This window comes from Myxocyprinus asiaticus, chromosome 33, assembly GCF_019703515.2.
Source record: "Myxocyprinus asiaticus isolate MX2 ecotype Aquarium Trade chromosome 33, UBuf_Myxa_2, whole genome shotgun sequence".
Classification (NCBI taxonomy): domain Eukaryota; kingdom Metazoa; phylum Chordata; class Actinopteri; order Cypriniformes; family Catostomidae; genus Myxocyprinus; species Myxocyprinus asiaticus.
This window is the reverse complement of record NC_059376.1, coordinates 20,164,798-20,183,782: the sequence shown is the minus strand read 5'-3', so window position 1 is coordinate 20,183,782 and position 18,985 is coordinate 20,164,798. Positions and strand designations below refer to the sequence as shown.

The window sequence follows — 18,985 nt, the reverse complement described above, 5'->3', positions numbered from 1 at the left end:
GGCATAATGTTTGTTTTGTTGGAATTCCCAAGGGAAAGGAAGGTCAAGATATGGTGAAGTTTTTGGACAGGCTTATTACGAATTTGATCGAAACAGTGGACCGCCAGTTTGAAATTGAGCACACCCACAGAGTTGTCGGTCAGCTTCCTGTGGCAGGTGACAGACACCGATCTATCCTGGCAAGATTCTTGCAGTTGGCTGACAGAGACTTTGTTCTATGAGCTGTGAGGAATAAAGGCAAGTTGTGCTGGGTGGACCACAACATCATGGTTTTTCCAGACTTTGCTAGATCGACTTTGGCGGATTCAAAGAGTGTAAAAAATTGCTTCACAATCAGAAGGTGGGTTTTGCACTGCTTTTTCCTGATAAGCTGAGAATGGTAGTCGCAAGACTTTTACATGCCCATGACAAGCTATGGCCTTCATTAAATCAATGGTGTGAGTGGGTCATTTTGTGTGTACTCGGTCAACAATACAGACTACACTTCATGCATTTTACTGATGCAGCCTGAGAGGGTATGTTATTCTGTTGGCTGCCCACTGACTCTCGCGCTACTCTTTTTTTCTATTTCTCCCTTTATTGACTTATTGTTGAGTTCATTTGTTCATTTTGTGGGTTCAATGTGATTATTTGCTGGCTTATTTTATGGAATACATTTTTGGTGCAATTTAATGGCACTGTTTATGTTAAAAAACAAAAACAAAACAAAACAAAACAAGACAAGGAGAAATAAAAAACACCGGACTTGAGCAATCAGGTAGCAATACTGTTGCGGAAAATCTCGTGACCGTGCACGGACCGTCTCGTGAGCGTGCATGGACCGTCGGATTGCCAGCTGGGACTGTTATGGTTGGGGTTGAAGCGCATTTTTTTTTCTGTTCTGTGGGTTGTTCAGGATTTGATTGTTACATCAATGTTGGAAAATGGTCTATATCATTTTGCCTTGGGTACACAATTTATCTTTACACATCAATATGTCATACTTTAATTTAGGTAAAAAAAATTCTCTGCATGTGGATTGTTAATGGGCTGGGGCACCCTATAAAAAGGAAGGAAGGTTGCATCTTTCCTTAAGCGTAAAAAATATGATATAGTGTTCCTTCAAAAAATGCACCTTTCTTCACAGGAAGCTGAAAAACGTCTTGGTTACGTGAAGCATAACCCTGCTTCTCTGAGTGGGAACGAGATACTGCGTAATCGCATTGGGACACACCCTGAGTGTCACGTCGTCTAAAACTCTTATACAATCACACCAGTTTATTGGCTGATTGCACTTAAGCGACACCCCTAGGGAGCTACGTTATGGGCTCCATAAAGGTGCTCGCTTTGCGCCATCGAGTCAGATTTTCAGCATGAAGGCACGAGCCTATGCAGCTGCTTGAGAGTATGGCCAGCTTACGTAGCGTCTCATTCCCACTCAGGGAACCAGGGTTATGCTTCATGTAACCGAGACATTGCCTTTCGTAGGAACTCGAGCTGCGCAATCGCATTGGGAACGATATACATTCACACCATGCGACCAGCAGCTGCCAACTGTCTACACCTGTGTGGCAAGCATATAGTGGCGCACAAGCGAGCTAAAGCATCTGAATAATTGAGTTTATTTCTGTTCCAACAGAGAGAACCTGGGAAGTAGGAGTCAAACCCTCATCCAGATTATAAAATCTAAAACATTTATGTGAAGAGGACCATCCTGCCGCCATACAAATGTCCTCGAAGGACGCACCTCTAGCCAAAGCCCATGAGGATGCCATGCTCCTCGTAGAATGAGCTCGAATACCCGAAGGCTAAGGTAAACCGCATGCTTCATAAGCACTTCAAATTGCATCAACTAGCCAATGAGACTGTCTTTGCTTGGAAACCGAAACACCCCTGTTGTGGCCACCAAAGCACACAAACAACTGCTCTGATTTATGCCACTGGCTAGTACGGTCAAGATAAACTCGCAGTGCCCGAACTGGGCAAAGCATATGCAATCTTTAATGCTCCTCCGACTCAAATGGGGGAGGATAGAAAGCTTGAATTTTAATAGTCTGCAAGCAAAATTATGTACAAACGACCTTTGGAAAATAGCCCAAGCAAGGTCCTAACACCAGCCTTGAACACCCTGGTGCAAAATCCATAGATTCGGGATTAATAGACAGGGCATGCAAATCACCAACCTTTTTAAACAACGCCAATGCCACCAGCAGAGCCGTTTAAAGAGTCAGAAATGTATCAACTGTTGTTCCCAAGCGCTCAAACGGAGCACCCAAGAGCGCCTCTAAAACAACAGATAAATCCCATTAAGGAACGTGGACGGGATGGAACGAAAAGGTCTAAGCCAGCGTACCCCGCACATAAAACGAGAGACAAGAGAATGTCTACCGACAGAGACTAAGATAAGCGCATGCTCAGCTACTATAGTGGCAACATAGACTTTAAGCATTGCTGGGGCAACTCCAGCCCCAAAACGCTCTTGCAAAAAAATCCAGCATTGTACCGACAGGGCAGTGAACTGGATCTTCACCTCGCATTGTACATCAAGAAGCAAAAATATGCCACTTGAATGTATAAAGTTTCCTAGTTGATGGAGCTCAAGCATTCAGAATGGTATCAATCACAGCGGGGGATAACCCATCATTCAAAAGTGTGCCCCGTTGAGGGGCCATACCCATAACTTCCACAAGTCTGGCCTGGGGTGCCAAATGCTGCCCCAAGCCTGAGACAACATATCTGTTATGACTGGAATCTCCCAAGGCACTTTCTCCAGGAGAGCGACCGGAGTCGAAAACCATACATGAGATGGCCAAAACAGCACCACTAACAGAATCCGAACCCGATCCTCCCGAACTCCCTGCAGAACTGCATGCAGCAGACTGATTGGTGGAAACGCGTAAAGACGTGTTGTCAGCCACTGATGCGCCAACGCATCGATGCCCAGTGGTGCCTGGGGCGAGAGAGAAAAACCAGAGGGGACATTGTGACATCTCGCTCGAAGCAAACAGATCCACTTCTGCTCTGCTGAACATTCTCCAGATTATCCGGGCATCAAGCTCTATATGGATATGAGATCTGCCCCCAAATTCAACCAGCCCCAAACATGCACGGCTCGTAGAGACAGCATATTTTCCCGTGCCCACAGAAGAATGCATCATGCCAGCCTCAGCATGGCATGAGAATGCACTCCTCCCTGGCAACTGATGTAGGACATCACCGTCCTGTTGTCCGACTGGATAAGGACATGACTGCCCTGAGTCTCCGGGAGGAAAAACTTTAATGTCAGAAGCACCGTGAACATCACTAGACAGTTTATGTGCCAATACTGCCACTGGCCCATCCAAACCCTGCAGGCTGGATGACCATCATATACAGCGCCCCAACCCGGGGAGGAGGCGTCTGTTGCTATAACTTTAAGGTGACACTCCTGTCCCAACGTAACGCCCGACATCAGAAGGAGGGTCCACTTCCATGGTGACAGAGTTCGGTAGTACCCACGCATCACTTTGAAGAGACGGAACGCATGCGTCAGTGGTTGAAGTCCCTTTGTGGAGCTCATCCAGCCCTGAAAAGGTCTCGCATGCAACATGCCCAGGGGAATGACAGTGGAAGCTGCAATCATGAGCCCAAAAGCCTGTGAAATGTTCTCGCAGGGAGAACGTGTCCCACTCTGAACATCGCTAGACACCAGCGGAATGACAGATGCAAACTGGATACAGATGTGCCTGCATTGCCTGTGAATCTAGCTCCACCCCTAGAAACAGAGTCTGTTGCCTTGGCAACAGAACACTCTTATCTAGGTTTACACACAGCCCTAGATTGCTCAAATGGCTGAGAATGACATCTCGATATTAGGCAGCCAAAGACTCCGAGTCGGCTAGCACAAACCAATCGTCGAGATAATTCAAATTGTGGATGCCCTGAAGCCTCAAGGCCATCAAAGCCACATCCATGCATTTTGTGAAAGTGCGTGGTGCCAGCGCAAGTCCGAATGGAAGGACGCAAAGTGTATACGTTTTTCCCCTGAAAGCAAATCTGAGAAAGCACCTGTGCTTCGGCGCCATCTGAATATGGAAATAAGCATCCTTCAAATCTATTGTCACAAAACAGTCACCTGGCTGTATTTGTGACATTATTTGCTTCTGTCAGCATTCCGAATTGACATTTCATTAGTTTGGAATTCAAACGTCTCAAATCCAGAATGGGATGCAAACTGCCGTCTTTTTTTGGGACCATAAAATAATGGCTGTAAAGAGAGCCACACTCTCTCTGAGAAGGGGGAATCTCCTTTATTGCCCCTTTTCTAAGAGAGAATGAATTTCCAAAATCAAAAACAGGGCTTCCCGAACAGAAACGTCTGTTGGAACAACCCCACTGAACGTACTGGTTGTTGGCCTGAATTGAATTACATAAACATGCTTTATCGTTCAAAGTACCCAGTTTGAAATGTCCTTCAGCTGCTGCCAAGCCGACAGACAGGCAGACAGAGGGATTAATGCATGGCTCTTGCCTGCAGCGCAACCTGTAACAACTAGATGGCACACTTGGCTTACTTTTGGCCTTCACTCCTCTAATACTGTGGCTGGTTGAAGGAAATTCGATCATGTTTTTTCTTTATTGTATTTAGGAATAAGTGATGTGCGCCCTGAATGTATCTACAGCAGGGACGCTGACAGAATAAAATTTTCCCTGGTATTTGAACGGGGAAAAGTGTATGAACATTGGGGGGAATGTTTATTTCAGAAAACTGGTTTGCCACAATGGCCCTGGCATTCCTTATGGGGGGACAATGTGTGGTGCTTATGTTCACTCTATGTTTTGTGTACACTTGTGCTCGATGAACATTGAATTATGTCATGCATGTCCCGAAACACTTGGTTATGGAGACAGAGGCTGAATTTGATCAGGCAGTTATAAAAAGCAGTCACACTGAATGTATTTACAGTAGAGGATGCCAGATAAACCATCTTCTCTACCATAGAACGGGGAAGAATGTGTGAACATGGAGGGGAATTGAGAGCAAGCAGGCTCGTCACAAAGGTCCCAGCATTCTTATGGGGGGACAACGTGTGGTGCTTATGTTCACTGTGTGTTTTGTGTACACTTGTGCTTGATGAACATCGAATTCTGTTATGCATGTCTTGAGACCCTTGGTCATAGAGACAGAGGCTGAATTTGGGAAGCGTTTGTATTTTTTTTTATAATGTTCGCTCCCCAGCAAGCTGCGGGGGGAAACTGAACCATATTCTACGGCAAACTCATCCCGATACTGACGAAGGGCAAACAGGAGAGAAAGGGATATTTTTATACAGTCCAATTTCATTCACTGAATAGGGGCTCATCCTTCGTTACACAGCAAGACTGTCAGGCTTGTGTGTAGACCTATTTTTATCGTGCATTGAGTTATATTACGTGTGCCCTGAGACCCTTGGTCATGGAGGCAGTGGCAAAACTCAAGCTGAAAATATTCAATGCTCATTCGCCAGCGTAAATTATGGGGCAGACTGAGCTAAATTGGTGTACTGAAAAAATTTTTAAGAACTAAACTTGTCCCAACATATAATGCATGAAACACCCTCGCAAACAAAAGCCTTGCCTTGATCAACTCGTTCCCCAGCGTGGGCTACGGGGAAAAATGAGGGAAATTTCAAACAAAGCCGATATTAGCTCAAAGTCATTCCTTAACGCGATGCGTTTGGTTGGACTGCAAAACCATTGTGTGTAGATCCAACAGCTGACTGAAAAGAGCGACATCCATGCTGCCATCGAAAAATCGAGCTGAGATAGCAGTGCGTGTCAGAACGCCTGTGTGGTCCATGAACGTGCGAAAGACAAAAAAACTAGTTAAAATACCTCGTATCTCTGAAAGTCGCTTCTTAAATTCCATCCTGTGTTGCCACTCAAAATGGAGAATAATAATGATCCTCACGTTGTTGGTACAACATGGGCCAGATGAGCTCATGCACTGAAGAACAGAAAATCTGACTCAAAATGAGTGCCTTTATGGATCCCATGATGTAGCTCCCTAGGGTTGTTACCTAAGCACCATCAGACAATAAATTGGCATGATTGTATAAAGGTTTCAGACCACGTTACACTCAGGGTGTGTCCCAATGCGATTATGCAGCTCGAGTTCCTACGAAAGGGAACTTGTTAGGGCATGGGGTGGGCATGTGTTTTTCAGTTCTGGTTCGAGTAAGAGCAGAGGAGTCATTACATAGATAACTAAGCATTTACAATTCAAATGTCTCAAACAGATCAAAGATAATTTAGGAAGAGCCATTATTGTTTTGGCTGAAACACGGGCAAAACCTTGTTTTGGCTAATACTATTATTTCAATGCTAATGATCAGAACTTTTTTATAGATCTTGAGGGGAAGCTACAAGCTGTTGGGTTCCTTTATGATATGGTTTTGCGTGGAGACTTCATTCTTTTAATGGATCCAGTCCTTGATCATAGTGATCCAAAGGTTTGTAGACTCTTTAGAGAAATGCTGACACTTCAGAGGTTGTGAAAAAATCTTTTTGGAGACTTTTGAATCCATCTGGGAGGGACTACACCTTTTTTTCATCAGTTCATAAGATTTACTCTAAAATAGATTTTTTTATATATTTTTTTATATATATAAAATCACTTATTTCCAGGTTTGGGGAGTAACAGAATACATGTAATGGGATTACGTATTTAAAATACAAAATATAAGTAACTGTATTCCACTACAGTTACAGTTTAAATAATTGGTAATTAGAATACAGTTACATTCAAAAAATATTTTGATTACTGAAGAGTTTACTTTGCATTTTATTGTCATTTGTTTCATTTAATATTTAGTCCTTTCTGATGGGAAACATTTATACATATAAATAATGCAATCCAAAGTGCATTTGAACAGCAGCAAAAGACTTTCTTATGATGTGTTACTTCTCTGTCTGCTCGTATGAATGTAAGTTTGAAGTAAGTTTAGAGCAGAAGAAATAGAAATAAACCTTGTGTAAATTGTCGGCTTTATGCCAAGCTAAAATGCTGTTTCTAGCCATTTTACATGCACGATCATATTTATCAAGATAAATTGGATCATAATTTCTTTTTTTCTAATAAGACTTTTGATATTAGGACAAAAATCATATTCTTGATAATTTTTGCTTTGTTTTCCTGTAAAAATATCTAAAAATCCTTAAAACAAGATCAATTAGATTAATCTTGTTTTAGAAACAACACTGCATAAGATATTTAGGTTTTTCAGAGAATGTATTTCTAACATGTGTATTTTGTCTTACTGTACTGGCAGAGTTTTTATAGTCAACACAAGTGAAAAAATGAAGTAATCTAAAGTATTTAAAATATGTTACTGACCTTGAGTAATCTAACAGAATATGTTACAAATGACATGATGTAATGGAATACATTTCAAAAGTGACCCTCCCAGCCCTATTTATTCCATCTACCACTGACTGCTCAATTGGGACTATTTTAGTTTCAGATCATGCTTTGGTGTGTTTAGAGATGTTGCCGCATATAGAGAAAAGAAAATCATCCCTTATTCAAGACCCTGAATTTCAACAAATGTTAAAGACAGAAGTGTTTATGTAGAAAAAAACTGGTCCTCAGTGTCCTCTGTGGGTGTGGCATGGGAGGCGCTTAAGGCAGTTCTTAGGGGGTGGATCATACAACAAACCTCATTCATTGAAAAGATTAAAGCACAATAGTTCATAGAATTGGAAAAAGAGTATTAAAAGTTGAAAAAGCTGTCATCCAATGGTCTAAGAGAGTTGACCCAGCCAAAATATAGGTACAATACTATTGTCACAGAAGGTTGAGTTTTGGTTATTCAGGGCAAGACAGACATATTTTGAGTAAGGGGACAAAGCAGGGAAAATCTTGCCAGATACATAGTTTTTTTTCCCCCACCATTCCTTTAGTGAAGTCTTCTGGAGGCAATATAATTACTTCTGCCACAGATGTTAATAAACCCTTTAAAGAATTCTATTTAGATCTTTATAGCTTCATGTCTTCGTCTGCTGATAAGGATATCAGCATCTTCGTAGAACCATTAGAACTTAAATTGAAGAGTGATCAAAACTCATGACTCAGATATTAGTTTGGAGGAGCTTGAGGTAATTAAAGCCTTGCCAAAAGATAAAGGCACCTGAGCCAGGCAGTTTTGCTGCAGAATTTGTAAGATCTTCACAGAACTGGCTCCACTTATGTTGGAAGTTTACACAGAATCATTAAAGAAAGGTGAACACCAACATGACCATGATGCAAGCCCTGATCAGTCTCATTCTTAAAAAAGGACCTAAATGAATGTAAAATTTATCGTCAAATTTCCCTGATCCAGTTAGATGTAAAAATATTGTCTAAAATTCTGGCTAATTGATCGAGTAATTACATCTATTGTACATATAGTTCAAGTGGGGTTTATTCATGGTCGTAATTCTGATAATATTAGACGTTTTATTAATATTATGTGGTCAGTAGCGAATGATCAGACCCAAACGCTGCCAACTCACTTGACACTGAGAAGGCATTTGATAGTGTGGAATGGGACTCTTTAAGATTTTGGAAATTTACAGGTTCGGGAAAACTTTTATTGGATGGATTAAGTTACTTTATAAACAACTGTTAGCAGCAGTGCAAACTAATGGATTTATTTCCAGTTATTTTTCTCTTGGTAGGGGAACCCTGCAAGGCTGTCCTCTCTCCCCTTTATTGTTCTGTCTTGCCCTGCAACCATCAGCAGCCACAATTAGAAAAGAGGATGATTTTCCTGATATTTTACTTGTCTCCAACCCTAGTAGATCTACACCTAGCCTCCATAAAATCATTAATTCCTTCTCCAGATTTTCAGGATACAGGGTGAATTGGTCTAAATCAGAAGCTCTTTCTCTGAAAGCATATTGCCCTGACACGGCTTTCCAACCTGGCACCTTTCAATGCCCCCAAGCAAGGCATCTGTAATGACACACTAACACAGGAACCGGAGATGAACCCAGGTGCAGGAGTTTATTTAACAGAACAGAGGAAACAGTAAGTAGCGTGAGGTGAGTAAACACAGTCTTAACACAGCCTTCCGTAAAACCAGAGAGCATAGGCAGAAGGCGATCAACTGATCGCCACTAGGATCCACAGATCTGTATTTCTAGTCCAATCCTTGCAAAAACAGAGTGAGGGAGAGGGAGCAGAGTGTGGCGTGAGAGAGGGAGTCCAGTATTTTCCAGTACATTAAGTATTTAGGCATTTTATTTCCAGCAAATTTGAGAGATTTAGTTAGAGTTAATTTTGATTTTGACCCATTAATGAAAAGGTTCTCTTGTGATGTGGATAGGTGGGCTTCAATACATTTGTCTATGGATGGGAAGGTCAATGTTATAAGAATTAACTGTATCCCTAAATTCAACTATCTACTACAGTCTCTCCCCTTAGAAGTTCCTCTTTCTTATTTTAAACAATTTGAATGAATATCGAAGTCCTTTATTTGGAATGGTAAACAACCTCGGTTGAATTTCAGTAAGTTACATAGACCAATTGACAAATGAGGTTTAGGCCTCCCCAAAAATGTTTTTATTTCTATGCTTTTAATCTTAAACACTTGGCACACTGGTCTCTTCCAACTGAGATAGCTTCTCCCTGGTACTATATTGAACAAGTGGTCCTTGCCCCAATCTCGCCATTGCAAAGTCTTTCTATCAAACTGCCTGGAGAAGTAAAATTGCATCCCATTATTTCACACTTGCATTCAGTATGGACAAATGTTTCCCGTTTGTTCAGTTTTGATATTTAGCTCAATGCTTCCGCAAGCATATGGCTGAACCCCAAACTGTGTATTAACAAGTCCCCCTTTTGCTGGAAAGAATGGATTGAGAGGGGTGTTGCTACAATTGGTGACCTTTATGAAAATGGAGCTTTGAGATCATTTGAAAATAGAACACAGCAATTTGGGATTTCTAGGTCTCAATTTTTTAGGTATTTACAGTTGTACCATTTACTTTGTACTAGTTTTGGTGGCACTACACAGCCCCCTAAAGCTGGAGACACCCTCTGTATGGTGCTCACAGCCTTTGGAAAGGGGCATGAAGTGTCAGTATATTATTCCTCGTTGATTCAGAGTCTTGGGGATGGGGCCTTAACATCTCTTAAGAGGTTATGGGAAAGAGATTTAAGCTTGGTATTGGGATAGTGAGTGGGAAAGAATTTTAAAAAAATGTTAAAACTATGTCTTGGGATGCAAGAGTACACCTTATTCAGTTTAAGATTTTGCTGGACTCCCACTAGATTGTTTAGGCTTGGTTTAAAAGACACAACTACCTGCTGCCGAAGCCAGTTGGAGGATGGAGACATGGCCCATGCTTTGTGGTTCTGTGCTAAGATTCAAGAATTCTGGTTAAGAGTCCAGCATTTTATCTGTGAGGTTTTAGATACTCAAATTTCATTCTGCCCCAGACTATGTATATTGGTTGATGGGGCAGTTATTAAAGTAGGTGACAAATATACAATAAGCTGGGTCCAAACTAGTGTAATGATTGGCAGACAAATATTTCTTAGAGGATGGAAGTCAATTGGTGCTCCCTCATTTCAAGAATGGTTCACTGAATTGGGCAGGGTGGCGGCATTCAAAAAGATGTCAAATACATGACCTTTCTGGAAGGCTCTCGGTGCGGGCCATGTGGCGAGAAACACCTTTTTGTTTAGTTTTTTTTTCTCTTCGTGTTTATATGTGTATACTCCGGTTTGGACCACAGGAATGTTTGTTGAGTGTTGGGGTGGGGTTGTGGATTGGGAGGGGTATAGGGAATTAATGGGGGTTAAGGAGGATAATGATTGACTCTGTGCATGTATATTTTGCTGTGTTCTATGTTATGTTTGAGAAACAACCAATAAAAATGTTAATCTGAAAAAAAAAAGAAACAGATTGTAATTTTGAAACATATGTATAAAATCATGGCCACTCACATGAGATGAGGACTCTAGTCATATCAGTAACCTTATAAAAGCTGTTTTATTCTAAATGGGGCAGGGGTGCCCTCATGGGTGCTGCCAGTTTAGAATCACATGACCAAATGAATATTACTTGCTTAATCTCAGTAACCTTGGTAAGTCTTGTTATTGGACACTCTCACTCTTGGAAAAATTTAATCATGGCTGGTTATGAATAATAAATTTCTACAATGCCATCTGTAACAGAAAACTATTGATTTTGAATAATGCTGCAACCACACCACTAGGTGTCACTGTAAGACCAAGATGACACAAACAAAATGTTACTGAATGCACCTTTAATACAAAAGTTACTGTGACCTCTGTCACCCCTACATTTTTGCAGCTGGTGTTTCGCATTGTGTTTCGTTGTGGGTAATGTTATGGCGCATAAACAAATGGGAGAGTTTTTGGGAAAGGGTAAAAGAAGAGTAGTTTAAAGTAATTTCAGATTCTGGCTTGATGGTGCTGGCCAATACCTGGATGAGGCAATCAAAAACAGTGGGTAAAAAGTGTAAGGAAGAATTGCCATACAGGAACACAAACAATCTAATATCCCATATGAACAGATATAATGGCGAATGGCAGGAATGTGCAGCAAAAGGTAGTTAACAGGTACAACCTACATTGCGGAAGCTTTGAACCCTAAGAATAAATTATTAATTGATTCACCTCAGGCCAAGATGCTTACAGATTGTGTAGCTAAGTTTATAGTCAGAGATATGCAGCTGCTTAACGTGGTGGAGAGTCTATTTTCGAAACATGTTAGACAAAATGAAAGCGGAGTTTATGTTACCCTGCCGCTCAGACTTTACTAACGTTGTGTTGAGATACACTATATTGCCAAAAGTATTCGCTCACCCATCCAAATAATTGAATTCAGGTGTTCCAATCACTTCCATGGCCACAGGTGTATAAAATGAAGCACCTAGGCATGCAGACTGCTTCTGCAAACATTTGTGAAAGAATGGGCCGCTCTCAGGAGCTCAGTGAATTCCAGCGTGGTACTGTGATAGGATGCCACCTGTGCAACAAGTCCAGTCGTGAAATTTCCTCGCTACTAAATATTCCACAGTCAACTGTCAGTGGTATTATAACAAAGTGGAAGCGATTGGGAATGACAGCAACTCAGCCACAAAGTGGTAGGCCACGTAAAATGACAGAGCGGGGTCAGCGGATGCTGAGGCGCATAGTGCGCAGAGATCGCCAACTTTCTGCAGAGTCAATCGCTACAGACCTCCAAAGTTCATGTGGCCTTCAGATTAGCTCAAGAACAGTGCGTAGAGAGCTTCATGGAATGGGTTTCCATGGCCGAGCAGCTGCATCCAAGCCATACATCAACAAGTGCAGTGCAAAGCGTCGGATGCCATGGTGTAAAGCACGCCGCCACTGGACTCTAGAGCAGTGGAGACACGTTCTCTGGAGTGACGAATCACGCTTCTCCATCTGGCAATCTGATGGACGAGTCTGGGTTTGGCGGTTGCCAGGAGAACGGTACTTGTCTGACTGCATTGTGCCAGCTGTGAAGTTTGGTGGAGGGGGGATTATGGTGTGGAGTTGTTTTTCAGGAGCTGGGCTTGGCCCCTTAGTTCCAGTGAAAGGAACTCTGAATGCTTCAGCATACCAAGAGATTTTGGACAATTCCATGCTCCCAACTTTGTGGGAACAGTTTGGGGATGGCCCCTTCCTGTTCCAACATGACTGCACTCCAGTGCACAAAGCAAGGTCCATAAAGTCATGGATGAGCGAGCTTGGTGTGGAAGAACTTGACTGGCCTGCACAGAGTCCTGACCTCAACCCGATAGAGCACCTTTGGGATGAATTTGAGCGAAGACTGCGAGCCAGGCCTTCTCGTCCAACATCAGTGTCTGACCTCACAAATGCGCTTCTGGAAGAATGGTCAAAAATTCCCATAAACACACTCCTAAACCTTGTGGAAAGCCTTCCCAGAAGAGTTGAAGCTGTTATAGCTGCAAAGGGTGGGCCGACGTCATATTAAACCCTATGGATTAAGAATGGGATGTCACTTAAGTTCATATGCGTCTAAAGGCAGATGAGCGAATACTTTTGGCAATATAGTGTATGTATGAAGACAAAGAATTTTGTGTGTATGCAGCTTGAGAAGGTGGAGGGCATCACTCTTACTAACAACTCCTAGACCTCACAAGGTACCGATGAATACTGGTAGGCTTTTGCTGTAGATTTAAGGGTTCGTGTAGTAATGAGTAGCCCTATTTAAAGTATATCTGTAAAATTTTTAGATATAGATCAATAATCATTGGGAAAATTTCCTGATTATTAATGCTTGAAAAAGGCATCAATCCCAAGTGAACTTTGTTTATATGCTACTCGTGAAACAATAGAGCGTGATCTGGTTTTTCAGACATTGTCAATAATTGTATGCAGGTACTGTTTGTGTGGATATTACAGTACGATTCTGTTTAAGTAAATACAACACCTGAGGTGTAGTCAAAAGCATGGATACATTTTACACTCTTTACCTCAGACCCGACAGCAGTGTAATTTAGGCTTAATTGAGTGTAAAGAAATCAGTCAGTACTGTTAACACTCATGTTTTTTGTTTTGTTTTTTTTACCACTAGGACGACTGCATTTACAGTATTTATTTGTCTGTAATTGTCACAATGGCTTGCTTGTGAGCTCCTAATGCAACAATATTACAAATACTGGTCAGATATATAGTATTGTGTGAGTATGCATACATGTTTTAGTAGTGTGTAAACAAAAGTTATTTAGAGCTGTTAAGTTTCAATGCATTGTACCATGGTATCCGCTGACAAAGGCTGTAACTACAACACATGCAAAGCTCACCTTCGCTGTGGTTGCAGAAAACTTACCAAACTACAACCACATCTACCTCTAAACAGTCTTTTTACTTTTAGAATAACAATTGTGTGCCATATCACACTGAGTAGGTATCATTAAGCCAGCAATAATCTACAAAAAGACAATTTGAATTTTGTTTGCTGGTACACAACTCTGCAGGTAAGAAACAAATTGCATGCTATGGTAAGCTCTGAATTTTAATAAAGATTGTCTTGCAGAAATGCTTAAATGTTGCTTTAGAGAGGTATACTATGTTAAGACTGTTGTTTACATCTGAATGCTGTATCCTAAGGAAAAGGTTTCATTTCAATAATTCCATAACATTAAACATACTATTGAATTACCTAATACAATGATGCCCCTATTTTGAAGTTAGCGAGTAAATTCTAGATGATTCCTAAATAAGAAGGTTTAAAATATAATTCAAACACTCTGAAGTTTGCTCTATAATTGGCTCTATTTCGAAAGGAGTGCAAAGCATGAATTGTGCACAGCAGACAATAGCCATAAGATTTTATATGTTATTCATCTGGATAATTGACTGGATTTGGCTTCAAATCCATTAACATCACCCTATATGCACATCATCATATTGCAATTCAGTCTATTTTAATTCAGTTTGAGAAACACAATTATAATGTCCAGAATTTTTCCTACAATTCTGAAGTCATATATTCAAATATTCATACAGATGTGCCTAAACCAATAAGAGCAGGTGAAAGAGAGTTTCAGGACACCATGAGAGTTCCAGTAAAGTGGAGTATGAGCTGGGAGAGCAAACAGAGAAGCGCCTAAAGTAAATGGGTGTCAGCTGTGTGGGGGAAACCATGATGTAGAGTACTACTATGATACTCAGAGCTTCCAACTGGCATCCACACAGACCTGGTTGAATCAGTGTAATGGCCAATGGGGACTAATTCTAGAAGAGGGACAAGAACTAAATCACAATCAATCAGACAAGACCAAAAAGTATGAAGAAGACATTGCACTGTTTGAACAGTCTCAAGAGGAAAAAAGCAAAACAATTGACACATCACTTGTTGAAAGATCTAAAACAGGTTCCACCTTTATATCAAAGAAAGGCAATGAGTATCCTGATAGTTACAAAAGCTTTACAGTAGACAGTGAAAACCAAATGTCCAAAAGCCAAGTTCAGAATACGTCCTCAAACAAAATGTCATCAGGACCCATTTACACAGAGTTGAATGGCCCATGCTTCATTATGATGCAACTCTCGAAGTGTCTCCAAGTTCCACTGAACCACAATGAAATACAAAATATGAGCATGGAAAACTTCTTGAACGTGGCCCAAATCCAGATTTATGACAGCTGGAAAATGACTAGGACAATGAAGTACTCTCTGCCTGGTGGCTTCTCACTGGTTGTGGAGAGAAACCACATAATTCCCACTGTGATTCCCTCTGCATTTTTGATGATGGATGCTGATTTTCTCAACATAAGCAGTGAGCTGGAAAGAATGGACAGACTGCACGAAGATCTGGGCCTAAAACTTAGGACAGGCTCAGATAAAAGACTACAAGTGATTGTAGGAGCTGTGGACTAGCAGCCAGCACATGTGCTCGGACACATCTAGATGTTGTGTTCCTATGGACGAGAGTTTGAATCTGGCTATGTAGTGTGGCAATGATCCCATCCACCCTTTTTCATTTCTTCTTTCTACTCTTCTATGGACCCTTTTCACATTCCGGGGTTTGGACCATGGAAGTAAACTATTGCTGGGTAAATTTCAGTAGCGGTGTCTGGGAACTCACAGCAAATATTATTTTTGCATTCCCATTTGCTCCAACAGCAATAGAAAAATGCATTATAATGTTTCCAAGACTTTAAAAAAAAAAATAGAAAAAGGTGGATTACGGCAGTCAGAAGAGAGAAAGATGCCAAATGTAATGTGACTCCCTCAGCAGCTGTTCTAAAACTCCATCACAGCAGTGTTGACTTGTTTTTTTTTTTTTTTTATGCCAGGGTAATATAACCAGAGACTATTTAGCAGAGATGGGCCACTTCTATTTAAATTAATGGGAGAAACTGGAATTCCCAACCAAGAAGCTCTAGTGCCCAACTGTCAACGGATGTAGAAAGGTAGTCTCACCTTTCAGGTAAAAGAGCCAATCATCTTTAAGATACAGACATCGCCTGTCAATCAACTTGCTGTTGCTCATTCACATTAGCTTTTCAAGCAGGGAAAATTGCATGTTTTAGCATAATATGAGGTAAAGAAGCACAATTTATGATTCCAACATTATCACATTTAATTGCTGATTTGAAATATGTTCTTTGTTCGTAATCTTGACCAACCATTTTTGAGATTTCATTGTTCCCCCATTCAAGTAGACTGGACAAATAGCCTCCTGAGAGCATTACAAAGATGGCCAACAGCGGACTGACTTGCTAGAAAGACTTTGATATAACACAAAGAATAACGTTATTTTTGCTAGGGCTGGTAGGATCACTGAGACAACTGCCCCACTGCAGTGGTAGAGTGCCACTGGCAGTTATGCATGTGATGTAAACATATCAATTTACACAAAATACCTTACAAAAACTTGAAATACATTTATGAAATAATGTAATTTAATGAGTATAATAAAGCATAGGGATGTATTAATTAATTAATTTTTTTTACAGATTTCTTGATTTTGCGCTTTTTCCAGACGTCGCAATTTTGCACTACTTAACGCATGGTTATGGTAACAGCGTATTCACAAGATATGCATTTAGCGCACAACTCTAGCCAAACGGTGTTTGCGAGGGGTTTAAGTGAGGGTTTGAAGCGTAAAATCACAGTGCTTAAAGCGTGTGCCGAGGCGGAGTTAAAGCAAACAGGTAGGGATTTGCTCAGGTCTGTATCAGCTAAGATTCCAATCAGGTTATTCGCAGAATAGCTGTCCAGGGGGTCTCCGGTTCCTTCAGGGGAGTCTGAGACCCCCGAAATTCACACTGTGAGTTTAACAATATTAACAGAATCGGTCATCTGGAATATTTTTAATCCTTGACGTGTATGCTACATGTTATTGACGTAGGCCTATAAAATCAGCTATATAGTCCAATAACAGACAGAAATGTAAAACCAGAGGTTTTTTATTTTATTTTATTTTATTTATTTTGTGATATTTCACAAAGAGCTTAATTTTTATTTTGTGCCCAATGATGCACTTTTAAAAGTTTGGTGTGCAAGAAACACGTGATTTGCGTGCAATCCCTCCCATGCCCCTCAACCACCTTATCACACCATTCACCAGTGGTGATTGGCCCTTAACCACCGCAGTGGTACAAAATTGCCACAAGTACATCCCTAATTTTTGCAAAGTTATAATGTTATATTGCATTTACACAAAAAAGTTAAACATTTGAAAATACAAAAACATTTTCATAGATATACTGTACACTGTTAAATATGGCAGAAATGTGTCATTACAGTTTGTGAAAAGGGTCCATTGTTAAAAGATGCAAAAGACAAAAAGAACATTTTAAAGTCAACATGAATTCAAAATGGACACAATATATTTTGTTAATGCATATTCCTGGTCTTATTGTCCAAGATTAATTTGGTGCACGTTATTCCAAATAAAGAAATGTTTGTCTTTCTAATGTTTGTCAAAGCCTCTAATTTCCTTTTCAGCTGACATCACAAATCCCTTTTACCTTTCAACCCCTCACCTTCAACCACCTGGCTACATTCTGATATGTAATGCCCACCTTCCACAAGCTAATCAATTCCTGATGAATAAAAATATGTATGACCCTACATTTTTTTTCTCTTGTTTCACTCAGAAATATGCAGAAGCATCAACGCTTCAGGTTAAAATAAAAATACACATATGAAATGAGGAAAAGAGAACATCTCTTGTTGGCCAACAAGCTGTCCAGTACCAATAAATATCTGTCTAACCATCTCTCACACTGACTAGATTAAATCATACCAACTATATTGCCTGCATTATTTTGTCTTTGGTAATCATTTGTTCTTGGGAACAAAATGTACCCAAAGTTCTACTTGACCTGTCTGCCACCCCCAGTTCTCTATTAAGGTATAATACAGTGTATGAGTAATTTTTTTTTTTGTTCCCTACAGATCCACAGGTGAGAATTTTTTGCCCCATTTCATCTAAGTACAGTCTGCTGAGAGACATCTATAGTTTCTATGGTAACAGAAAGAGCAGTAATGCTTTTGTATTATTATTATTTTTTTATATTTTGTACATCTCTCTTCTTACAGTAATATTTGTATGGTTGTGTTTCACTTTCATTTACATTTATTCATGTCGCTTTTTATCCAAAGCAACTTGTGTGTCGAACCCATGACCTTGGCATTATAGTGCCATGCTCTGCCACTTGAACTACAAAATTTAGCAAAAAGACTTAAATGCAGGTAAATGTAACAAAACAAATAGAAAACATGGGTCGAGTCTGAAACAATAACATAATTTTTCTTTAGCAATTGCAGAAGAAAGCAGATTTTAAGGAGTCGTAATTCAGAAAAACAATAGGGTTGCTTTAAAAGACCCATTCTCTGGTTACACCAACACAGTAAAAGTATTTGAAGGTTTACCATCAACTCTACAGCAACAAAAGCAGGAAGGACACAATGTGGAGAAGTAAAATTTGGTGCCAAAATCTGAACCAAAACATTTTTTTACTTGAAACGAAAAAGCACATTTACTAAAAAAAAAAAAAAAAAAAAAACTGTCTGTTTTCCTTGAGGAACATTACAATTACTATGTAAGTGAGAGCAAAGTAAACGAACTGGCAAATAACACAATTCAATCATATCCCAAATTGAAAAGAAAATGGCCAATGCTGTTAATCACACACACACACACACACACACACACACATGTTGGTTTAGCTATCATTATGAGGACTCTCTATAGACATAATGATTTTTATACTTTACAAACTATAGATTCTGTCCGCTAACCTTAACCCTACCACAAAACCTAACCCTCACAAAAAACGTTCTGCATTTTTACATTTTCAATAAAACATCGTTTAGTATGTTTTTTAAGCGATTTGAATTATGGGGACACTAGAAATGTCCTCATAAACCACATTTATAGCATAATGCCCTTGTAATTACCAGTTTGTAACCTAAAAAAAAAAGTCCTCATAAACCACTTAAACCTGCCCACACACACACACACACACACACACACACACACACACA

The 18,985-nt window shown here is 40.3% G+C and overlaps 1 pseudogene; it reads left to right on the top strand.

Annotated features, from left to right (window-relative positions):
* Nucleotides 1-50: 50 nt before the first annotated feature.
* On the top strand, nucleotides 51-15,364 carry LOC127424599 (uncharacterized; annotated as a pseudogene).
* Nucleotides 15,365-18,985: the final 3,621 nt, after the last annotated feature.